The sequence below is a fragment of the Balaenoptera physalus genome (assembly GCF_965194825.1).
Source record: "Balaenoptera physalus genome assembly, chromosome: 12".
Classification (NCBI taxonomy): domain Eukaryota; kingdom Metazoa; phylum Chordata; class Mammalia; order Artiodactyla; family Balaenopteridae; genus Balaenoptera; species Balaenoptera physalus.
The window spans coordinates 23,394,843-23,406,549 of record NC_138897.1 but is presented as its reverse complement, the minus strand read 5'-3'; the positions used below and the strand labels follow the sequence as shown (position 1 = coordinate 23,406,549).

Sequence of the window (11,707 nt, the reverse complement as noted above, 5' to 3'; positions counted from 1 at the left end):
TTACAAAACAGAAACAGACTCACAGACTTAGAGAACACCTTGGCATTTGCATGCTTTGTTCTTATGGTTACCAGAGGGGAAGGGTGGCAGGGGGAGGGATAGTTAGGGAGTTTGGGATTAAGAAGTGTACACTGCTCTATTTAAAACAGATAACCAACAAGGACATACTGTATAACACAGGAAACTCTGCTCAGTGTTATATAACAACCTAAATGGAAAAAGAATTTGAAAAAGAAGAGATACATGTGTCAGTATAACTGAATCACTATGCTGTACACCTGAAACTAACACAACATTGTTAATCAACTATACTCCAATATAAAATGAAAAGTTAAAAAAAATTGAATATAAAATAAATAAATAAATAAAATGTAATCTCCAAAAAAAAAAATGCAATGAGCTGCTTCATGAGGGAGAAAATTTCATATGCCTTTTTACTAAGCAAACACTTTGGCTATAAAGATACAATTTCTCTTTAAAATGCTTACGAGGAGATTGGTAAGACATCAAAGAAAGACATTTTCCACAGAAGCAAAGAAAGGGTGGTTTGTTTACCTAAGAAACAAGGCTCATGGCCTATTTGAAGTATTTGACGGAAACAGCGTGTACAGATATAAAAAGAAGCTCTGAAGAATTTACAGTAGTAATGATAGTAATGATAATAGCTAATACTTACTAAGCATTTATTATCAAAGTAATGTTCTAAAAGCTTTATATGTAATAACTCTCTTTATGTGTAATAACTCTGTTCTATAACTTTATATGTAATAACTATTGTCCTTTGAGGTAGTTTCTATTAATTATCCCCATTTTACAGGCAAGGAAATGGAGACTCAGAGGTGTAAGTACTCAGCTGTGTGAACTAGCAGGTTGCTTAACTGAGATAAGTGAGTTAATAGTAAAAAAGACCAAAAAGAGCTAGAATCATCCAGAGGATAGACACATCATTTAACATCTGTGAAAGAAGATCACTGAAAAAGTTTTCCAGGGAAAATGCCCCTTCCCCAGCTTACATCTACAGCTTACACACTTTTAATGGTATTTGTGAGCATCAAATGGGCAAGGAAAAGTTTTTGAGACACGTGACTCATGATTTTGAATGCGGTTTGAAAACCTAGGGACTGATGGAAAAAAAAAATGCTTCCTCTTGCTTTGGGGAGATTTACCAGGAAGAGATGTCATCTTTTGTCTAAACTTCATTGCATTCTTATTTTAAAATACTTCAGCCAGTCCAGTCCATGTTGAAAAATTCTCCCAAAAGAACATTTTAAAGATTAATATTAAGTATTTAGATTTAATATTTGTATTTAATACTTAGCAGATATCTATAAAAGCACATACCAGCAGTTGCATAAAGTATATATGGTATTTCTCCGGTATAAAGGGCTCTCCAGGAATGAAACCTACATTGATACAAGTACATCTGTAGGAGATAAGCATTCTACTCATGATAGCCTGACAGCTCTCGTTATGGCTGTTGGCCAAAACCCAGAAGGTTGTGAGTAGGTTTGTGCCTGGGTGGATTCTTTGACACTTTCTCTGCGTGTTTTCTCAAGGGCCAGGACTGGATTTATTCAGCTTTTTATCCAGTTCCTGGCACAGTGCTCAATGTGTTTATTGAACTAAACCAGTATCAATAGCTAGTGTGCATTGAATGCTTCCTCTGATCCGGGCACTGTGCTAAGCGCTTTTGCAGGGATTAGCTCATTAAAGCTCTCCTTAAAGCCACGTGGTATGCATACCAACCCAGACCTCTGATGACAGCCACCCTCCTGAGCGCTATGTGTGGCTGCTTCTTCACCTGTGGGTTTGGGTTACCTCGAGGCATGTGCCCTTGGCACCTGCCAGGCCCCATACAGCTCCAAGCCCAACTTCTCAACAGACTTTTTTCTCTTCCTGAGCTGTTTTTCTACTACCCAGCTCACAAGCTGGGCAGAAAAACTACTGACACAGCCCAAGAAATCAAGATTCCATTTTATCTCTCAATTCATCCCAGCCTCCCTACGTCTGCATCTCTATTCCTGACCTGTCACTAGGTTCATCAATAGCATTTTTCTAGATTCCATATATATATACATTAATGTATGGTATTTATTTTTCTTTTTCTGACTTACTTCACGCTGTATGGCAGACGCTAGGTCCGTCCACATCACACTGACATATATACACTACCATGTGTAAAATAGATACCTAGTGGGAAGCTGCTGTATAGCACAGGGAGATTAACTCGGTGCTTTGTGATGACCTAGAGAGGTGGGATGGGGAGGGTGGGAGGGAGGCTCAAAAGGGAAGGAATATATGTACACATATAGCTGATTCATTTTGTTGTACAGAAGAAACTAACACAACATTGTAAAGCAATTATAATCCAATAAAGATGTAAAGAAGAAAAAAAGGATTCCATTTTATCCACATTCTGAGATTCTCTCTGAATCCAAAATCAAGTATATTTTTTCCATTTGAATTTTTGGAGCATTAATAAGTTGCACTTGCATTCCAAGATTCTCTGCAAATCCTAATTCAGATATTTTTTTCAACTTGAATTTTTAAAGAATGAATACTACTAAAGCTTTACATTCAGACTCCACATTTAATTAGAAACTATCTTAAATGTGGTTCTCCCTCTTAAAAAGTCAAATAGCCTTATGATTTAGGTATTTTCTCCATTTTACAGGTGAGAAAACTGAGGCATAATAGTGTCTTATTCAAGGTCACACAGATTTTTTTTTGTAGATGTCACCATTAATAAGATATGACGTATATAAGACAGATAACATAAGTATTGTTATCTCCATTTTATACATGAAGTAAAGAGGCTCAGAGAGGTAAATAAGCATCATACTGTTTTGATTACTGTAGTTTGCAGTATAATTTGAAATCAGGGAGCATAATACTTCCAACTTTGTTCCTTCTTGAGATTGCTTTGACTAATCAAGATCTTTTATGTTTCCATACAACTTTTAGAATTATTTGTTCTAGTTCTGTGAAAAATGCCATTGGTATTTTGAAAGGGATTTCATTCAATTTGTAGATTACCTTGGGTAGTATGGTTATTTTAACAATATTAGTTCTTTGAATCTATGAACACGGTATATTTTTCTATTTGTTTGTGTTGTCTTTGATTTCTTTTGCAAATGTCTTATAGTTTTCAAGGTAAACGTTTTTAACTTCTTTAGTTAGGTTTATTCCTAGGTATTTTATTCTTTTTGATGCAGTTGTAAATGGGATTGTCTTCTTAATTTCTCCTTCTGATAGTTCATTGTTAGTGTATAGAAATGGAACAAATGTCAGTATATTAATTTTGTATCCTGCAACTTTACTGAATTCATTTATTTTAATAGTTTTTTGGTGGTGTCCCTAGGATTTTCTATATTTAGTATCATGTCATCTTAAAACAGTGACAGTTTTACTTCTTTCTTCCTTATTTGGATTCCTTTTATTTTTTCTTGTCTGCTTTCTGTGGCTGGGACTTCCAATAAGATGTTGAATAAAAGTGTCAAGAATGGGCATCCCTGTCTTGTTCCTGAGCTTAGAGGAGATGCATTCAGCTTTTCACCATTGAATATGATGTTGGCTGTAGGTTTGTCAGAAATGGCTTTTATTACATTGGGGTTTGATATGAGTTCAATCTTAAATTTATTGTGACTTGTTTTGTGGCCTAGCATGATCCATCCTGGAGAACGTTCCATGTGCATTTGAAAAGGATGTTTATGTTGTTGCTTTTGGATGGAATGTTATATATATATCACTTAAATCCATTTGGTCTAATGTGTCATTTAAGGCCATTGTTTCCTGATTGATTTTCTGTCTGGATGATCTGTTCATTGATGTAAGTAGGGTGTTAAAGTCACCTACTATTTCTGTGTTACTGTCCATTTCTCTCTTTATGTTTGCCAATATTTGTTTTATGTATTTAGGTGTCCCTATGTTGGGTGCATCTACATTTACAAGTGTTATATCTTGTTGAATTGATCCCTTTTTCATTATGTAATGTCCTTCTTTGTCTCTTGTAGCAGTCTTTGATTTTAAAGTCTATTTTGTCTGATATAAGTAATGGAACCCAAGCTTTCTTTCACTTATATTTGCATGTAATATGTTTTTCCGTCCCTTTGCCTTCAATCTGTGTGTGTCTTTAGATCTGAAGTGAGTCTCTTATAGGCAGCGTATAGATGGGTCTTGTTTTTGTATCCATTCAGCTACTCTATGTCTCTTGATTAGCGCCTTTAGTCAATTCACAGTTAAAGTAATTATTGCCATCTTGTTAATTGTTTTCTGGGTGTTTTTGTAATTCTTTTTTTTTTTTTTTCCTCTCTTCCCTTGTGATTTGATGACTGTCTAGAGTGTTATGTTTGGATTCCTTTCTCTTTTTTCTGTATGTGTATCTGTTACAGGTTTTTGGTTTGGTTACTGTGAAGTTCATATATAACAACACACACAAATATATGATTATTTTAAGTTATTGATCTGTTAAGTTTGAATACATTCTAACAACCCTGCATTTTTACTTCCCCTCCCCCACCAAAGTGTACTGTTTTTGACCTTATGCTTTACATCTTTTTGTTTTGTGTATCTCTTTACTTATTATGGATATAGATGATTTTACTACTTTTGCCTTTTAACCTTCCTACTAGCTTTATAAGTGTATGTTTGCCTTTACCAATTAGACTTACTACCTTTACTGTATGTTTGCCTTTATCAATGAGATTTTTCCTTTCAAAATTTTCATATTTCTAGTTTTGGTCTTTTCAGTTTAGAGAAACCCCTTTAAAAGTTCTTACAAAGCTGGTTTAGTGGTGTTAAACTCTTTTAGCTTTTGTTTGTTTGTAAAACTCTTTCTCTCTCTTTCAATCAGAATGATAGCCTGGTAGAATATTCTTGGAGTAGGTTATTTCATTACTTTGAATATACTGTGCCACTCTCTTCTGGCCTGCAAATTTCTGCTGAAAAGTCATCTGACAGTCTTATGGAAGTTCACTTACATGTATTGTAACTAGTTGCTGTTTCCTTGCTGCTTTTAAGATTCCCTTTTTGTCTTTATTTTTTGCCATTTTAATTGTAATGTGTATTGGTGTGGCCCTCTTTGAGTTTATCTTGTTTGGGACTCTCTGTGTTTCCTGGACCTGGAGGTCTATTTCCTTTCCCAAGTTAGGGAAGTTTTCAGCTGTTACTTTTTTTCAGATCTGCTTTGTTCCTTTTGCTCTCTCTTCTTCTGGGAACCCTTTAATGCAAATGTTAGTGTGCTTGTTTTCAGAATTCCTCAGTTTCATGTGCTCCTCACAGCCCTCTGGTGAGTAGCAGCTCAGGAATTATTATCCCACTTTATGGTTGACAACACTGAGGCCCAGAGGCATCAGGACAAGCTCACACTCCTCAGGTTGCTAAGTGGAGGAGCCAGGACTTCTGAAAAATACCTAGAAGTTACAGAAATGATAGCAGACACTGAGGAGAGAAAGGTCATTTTATCTCTACAGTCTTCCAACTATGTAAGGCCTTCAGATTATTTTGCCAGCTTGAGCTGTGCTATTTACTCTCGCCAAGGTGGATTCCGAGACTGGGTGGGAGGTGGTAAGAGAAAGAGGAAGAGAGTAATATGCCATTTCCCATAACTCACCAGATCTTGCTGTACACCCCCGCTCTGTCTCCATCTCCACATTTTATAGATGAGAAAACTGTGGCCCAGAATGGGGAACTGACTTATCTGTGTAAGGAAGGGAGGTGTACTGCCTTTGGGTTTGCATAGTCTTGGAGTGGGCTTCTCTGTATAACCCATGAAACCACATCAGAAGCAGGAAGGCTCTGCTTCCTTTCATTCTGATTAACTCTGCACTCTGCTTCTCTCTCAAACATCTCCTTCATCAAGCCTCTCATTTGTTCTAGAATTTCTGGTGGCTCTCTGGAAGGTTAACCTCTTCTTTTGACTGTCCATCTGGCCCCATCCCACCCATCCATTTGTTACGCCCTGCTCCTTCCCAGACACCCAGGCACACACAGAGATCCTCAGAGGACGATTGGTTCTGGTCAGCCCTGCCTTGCCTCTGCCCATATGCTGCACCTCACTGACATCAGGGTGAGCTGCCCACCCTCTTCTCTCCACCTACCTGCATCTCTCCCATCTTTTAAGACCTAATTTTGCTCAAGTCCCAGCTTTCCCATGAAGTCTTTCCAGGCTGATTAGCTCCCACCCATGTCACTCTCCTTTCAACTTAGCACTTAAATATTTGCACATTTAGTAATAATAATAATAACTGATTGCATTTTTGAGCATTTACTATATTCCAGGCTCTCTTCTAAGTGTCTTTCATTTAGTGACTTGTTCGATTCTTAGAGCAACTACTGTATGAGATAGAGACTAATATTACCACTTTGTTACAGGTTTAGGAAACTGAGGCAGAGAGATATTAGTTACTTGTCCAAAGTAACGCAGCCCCAGAGAGTCTGGCTCTAGGACTCACACTACACTAAACTCTTTAAAGTGTAAACTCCTTGCAGTCAGGAGTCACGTTTTCTCTTTCCTGTTACAGATCTATTGCTTAAACTCTCTGAGTGAAAAAAAGATTCCTTGTTTGCTCAGTGGAGATCATGACACCTTCCTTGGAGGGTAGGTATGAGGATGAAGTGATGTCATACCTAGGTTAGCATGGTGCTGGCACATGGTAGGTAACCAAATATTTGCTGGACAAGACTTAGGTTTTCTTCTTTTGATGCCTCTCTTCTCACTGCTGTGCTGTTAAGAAAAACAGCTGTTTTTGGACAGAAAAGCAAATCTCTAAATTGTGTACCATTTACATCAATTAACATAGTGAGTATAAACAGGTTTATTTCAAAGAAAGAATATTGAAAATTTAAAGCCAGTACTGCAATCAACACTCAAGGTCCAACTCACCTGAAACACATAACAGCTTTAAAAGGGGGTTCATCTCCTAATCTGTACTGGGAGATAGAGCATAAGACTCATGCACAGATAGGTAGTATGCAGATTCATGGAGGTATAGGGACTCACAAACTTGGTCTTTATTTCAGGTAATTTAGCTAAAACAGCTTCTCAGCACAATTATATAGGACAATTATCCTAATAGATATGTTTTTGGTTGCTTGTCCTACCCACAGCCTCCTTTTCTTTTTTTTTTTTTTTTAAAAAGGTCAAGTCTTTTATTTATTTATTTGTTTATTTATTTATTTATTTTTGGCTGAGTTGGGTCTTCGTTGCTGTGTGTGGGCTTTCTCCTGCTGCAGTGAGCGGGGGCCACTCTCAGTTGCGGTGCACAGGCTTCTCACTGCGGCGGCCTCTCTTGTTGCGGAGCACAGGCTCTAGGTGCGTGGGCTCAGTAGTTGTGGCGCACGGGCCTAGTTGCTCCGTGGCATGTGGGATCTTTCCGGACCAGGGCTCGAACCCGTGTCCCCTGCATTGGCAGGCGGATCCCTAACCAATGCACCACTAGGGAAATCCCCACAGCCTCCTTTTCAAAATTGCTTCTCCCCTACCTATAGCCTCAGTTGAAGGAGGGGTGGGACCAGGGAGCCATGTTGACACCAGGCACCCTCCCCTCCCCTGATTGGACCTGTGGTGGATACCTGACCAAAGTTCAGCCAATCCACTGGCTGACCAGCACCCAATCAGGTTCTCTATTTTGAGAATCTGAACCGGGAAACAGAGAGAATCCTGAAAAGCCTAATAGACACAGGCTTGTGGATATAATGCAGAGGAATCCTCCAAAGAGAAATGGAGAAGAAAGAGAAAGAGCTGGCAAAGAACACATAGCTCCTGAGAGGTGGAATGAGGTCTGTCTCTAGTGTCGGAATTTCTGTGTATCCTACAACACACTCCTTTTTGCATGAGTGGATCTCAAAACCCATTGATTCCTGAGAGAGAAAGATGTAACCATATGATCCTCTCTGAGTATGGGAGTTTATGTTGGCTTATATGTGTCATGTTAATTGATGTAAATGGAATACAATGTGAAGTTGGTTTTTTTGTTTGTTTGTTTGTTTTTTGGTCTAAGTGAAGTTGTGTTTTCCATGGCAAGAGAGTGTGAAGTCCCCAGAGTAGAATCTCCAGTTCTTGTTCGGCAAATATTTGAGTACCTGCCGTGTGCCCAAGGGAAGCATAAGACCGGACACATCAGTACTACCCCCAGCCGAGTTTTTTGTTTGTTTTTTAAAAATTTTTATTTATTTATTTATTTATGGCCGTGTTGGGTCTTTGTTTCTGTGCGAGGGCTTTCTCCAGTTGCGGCAAGTGGGGGCCACTCTTCATCGCGGTGTGCGGGCCTCTCACTATCGCGGCCTCTCTTGTTGCGGAGCACAGGCTCCAGACGTGCAGGCTCAGTAGTTGTGGCACACGGGCCTAGTTGCTCCGTGACATGTGGGATAGTCCCAGACCAGGGCTCGAACCCGTGTCCCCTGCATTGGCAGGCAGATTCTCAACCACTGAGCCACCAGGGAAGTCCCCCCAGCTGAGTTTTCATCAGGCTTTTCTTCAGCGCTAAGTGGTGATTAATAGTTATGACCAGCCAGCTCCTGGAGAATACATACTGCTTGCTTCTCGGTCTTCCTGCTCTGACTGCATTTTCCAAGTTCACTGCTCCTAGGCACCTCGGCCACTGGATAGAGGAAAGAACAGAAGAGATGTGGGGAAAAAATAAACAAAACCAGCCTGTCTTGCTCCATACTTTGAGTTCTAGTTCTAAACTTGGTGGAGGACAAGGTTTATAGACCAACCAAGAGGATGTTTATTTAAGAGCACTTTGCCTCTGAAGCCTCGCCCACATCTCCGTTGAGTTCTCTAGATTCCCCGTTCTCTGGAGGCAGCAGACTGTGGTGGGAAGAATCCTGGCCTGAGGCCTGTGTCCTTTCCAATCCTGGCTTTGCTTTCTGGGGGACTTGGGCAAGGGCCACTTCCCATCACCAGGCCTCTGTTTCCCCATCTGTAAACAGATCATCATTAATGCCAGTTCTGTCTAGCTCACAGGGTGGTTGTAGATCAAATGAGAAAATAGATGGGAAAAGATTTCCAGGCCATAAGGAATAAAGAATGTGTGTGGGATCATTAGTAAGGCCATAGTGGAGAAATGTGTCCAGGCAGCACAGATCCCAACCTGCCCCGACTTGCAGCCACTCCATGATTCCAGATTTGTGGCCAACCCTCCCCAGCCCTATCCCCAAACCCAACCCACTGACTTTCTCTGGCTTCTTTCCCTTTCAGCCCTTTCTTTTCTGTAGCTCTCTCCTGGGGGTGCAAAAATGTTGCCAGTCAGGGCTATGGAACATAGATACCAGCCCTCACTTTGGAATATTTAATTGAGTGTGCAGGATTCTTGATCAAAGGTAAATATTTTTATATATCTGTCAATCTGAATGTCATTGAACTTCCTTCCCCCCACAGTTTTGTTCAGAATAAGGTGAAGAAGAGAATTGTCAAAGGGCTGGAAGTTTCCTTGTGTGCATGATACTACTGGTGCTGCCTGCCAAGACCCACCCTCCTCCCCCCAGCAATTCTGCCTTAATTGGTCTGGGGTACGGCCTGGACATCCATGCTTTCAGAAAGTGCCAGCAGGTTCCAATGCATATCCAGGGTTGAGAACTTACTGATCTTGTCTAAATTCAGTTTACAGATGAGGCATTGGAGACGGATTTCTCCCAAACTGTGGTCCTTCATTTAAATTCTTGTTGGCCTCCCCCTGCGGGTTTAGCCAACACCTAAATCTCAAACATTCTAAAATGGAAAAATGTGCTTTCCAACCAGCTTAAAATATTTGTTTATTTATTATTTTATTTTTATTGAAGTATAGTTGATTTACAATGTTTTGTTAGTTTCAGGTGTACAACAAAGTGATTCAGTTATATATATGTATATATATGTGTATATATGTATACACACACACACACACTTTTTCAGATTCCAAGCTTAAATTTTTAAGGTCATTACCATCGTTATCCTCAACACCTTCCTGGAAACCTCAGGCAGCTTGAATATTCTCCTTATCCCCAAGATGAACTCTGGAATTGAAATGAAATTTCTTGTTATATTTCTTGCTTCAGTCTATTTTTTTCTGTTTCCACTGTGCTCATGCTAGCTCGTGTCTTGTTAGTGTACATCTGACCTCGCCCATCAGCTGGCAAACTAGTCTCCTCTCTTCTCTCCTTTGCTTTATTCTACCCAAAACACGAGACTTGATGGAGGATGGGGTCTCAGCTCCTCAGCCTGGCCTTCATAGGCTCTGGCTCTTTGGTCTTACTCTCCCTTGCTACCAGCTCAGCCGACCTGGACCCCTACTTTCTGAACGTACTTTTTATTTTACTGTCCTGCTCAGGTTCTGCTCTTAATCTTCTTCCCCCTTTCCTGCCTGTTGAATCTCACTTATCCTTCAAAGTCCAACTAGGGTGTGGCTGTCTCCACTAAGCCTTTCCAGATCTCCTCCTGCCAAAGCGATTTCTCTCTGAATTCTCATGCTTGACATTGAGCACTTAGCAGATGCTGAGTTTCACACAGACACTTCGAGCTCCATGGGGACTAGGGCCCTATTCTACACGTCTCTGTGCCTCCCAACTGATACCCAGCACAGCCTTCTCTGCCATGGTGGGTGTGTAGTAAATATTTGTTGTGTGAATGACTGCTGGATTGAAACACAAACAGTGAAGTGACTTTTGCAAGATCATCCAGCTTGTTCGATGGACCGAGTAGGAAGAGAATACGTATCTTTGACATCTACACTGTATTCTGTTTCAAGAAGCCCGTTTTGCTTAAATGTAATTCACAAATGGTGCACTTTATAAAAAATTAGTTGTTTCATTAAGGACATTTGTTTGTCAATTTAGAAAAAAATCACAGGTAAGAAAAAGTTGAACAATTTGGGAGAGGAAGAAGCAATCTTGTGAGTGGCTCAACCAAAACAACCAGAAAACCAAACATTAAGATTCGTGGAGTGTGACATTTTCCTGTCATTCCTGGGAGGGTCTGGGAAACCTGGATGTCAGAGTAGGAAGGGACAAGAACAAGTTGAACAGGCTGCTTCTAGAAGATTCAGTGCCCCAGCCTTTCTAAAAGCATCCAGGGGACCTGGCCGCTCTGTGATTCTGCGTGCGTTGTGCACAATAGTCTGGGTTAGCAAGGGTTAGGGCAGTTTCTTTCCCATTAACACCTCATTAAACTTCTAAATGCTGAAGCTTTGCTAGTGGACTGTATTAGGTTTAATCTCTCCTGAATGCCACACATTTCATTTAAGCTGCACAGTTAATTTCCTAAGGGGTAATTGAAAATGCAGCATGAAATGTGTGGTGAGCGAAGGCTATTATACAGACCTCAAGTTCTACATTTCTGATTAACTCCGTGAGCTTAGCACACGTTAATGGCATTCCCTTTGATTACCGGCGTTTGGTTCAGGCCAGTGAGTTAGTGCTAAGCATGGGCATTTTAGAACCTTAACTGCCACGTTGATCCTCTCTCTCTCTCTGTCTCTCTCTCTCTCTGTCTCTCTCTCTCTCTCTCTGTCTCTCTCTCTCTCTCTCCCCTCTTTTCTATTCCTGGCATAGTGGGTGGGGTGTATGATATTGTATGCTCACACAGGTGACGTGTGATGTGTGGAAAGGACGTGGAGCAGTGCAGTGGGAGGAGCTTCGGGCTGAAGGCTGGGGGCTTGAATTCCGCCCCTGCCCTGTCACTGAGTGTGCCCAGCTTTTAGGCAGGTTGCTCACTGTTTCTGGACCTTAC

General features: G+C 40.5%; 1 long non-coding RNA gene across 1 annotated transcript; it reads right to left on the bottom strand.

Moving 5' to 3' along the window:
• Positions 1 to 1,249: 1,249 nt before the first annotated feature.
• LOC309639459 lies at positions 1,250 to 7,534 on the bottom strand. The gene is made up of 2 exons (XR_014251666.1): positions 7,455 to 7,534; positions 1,250 to 7,108 (listed from the first exon to the last, which is right to left on the bottom strand). It is a non-coding gene; the product is annotated as an uncharacterized lncRNA (long non-coding RNA).
• Between the last annotated feature and the right edge of the window lie 4,173 nt (positions 7,535 to 11,707).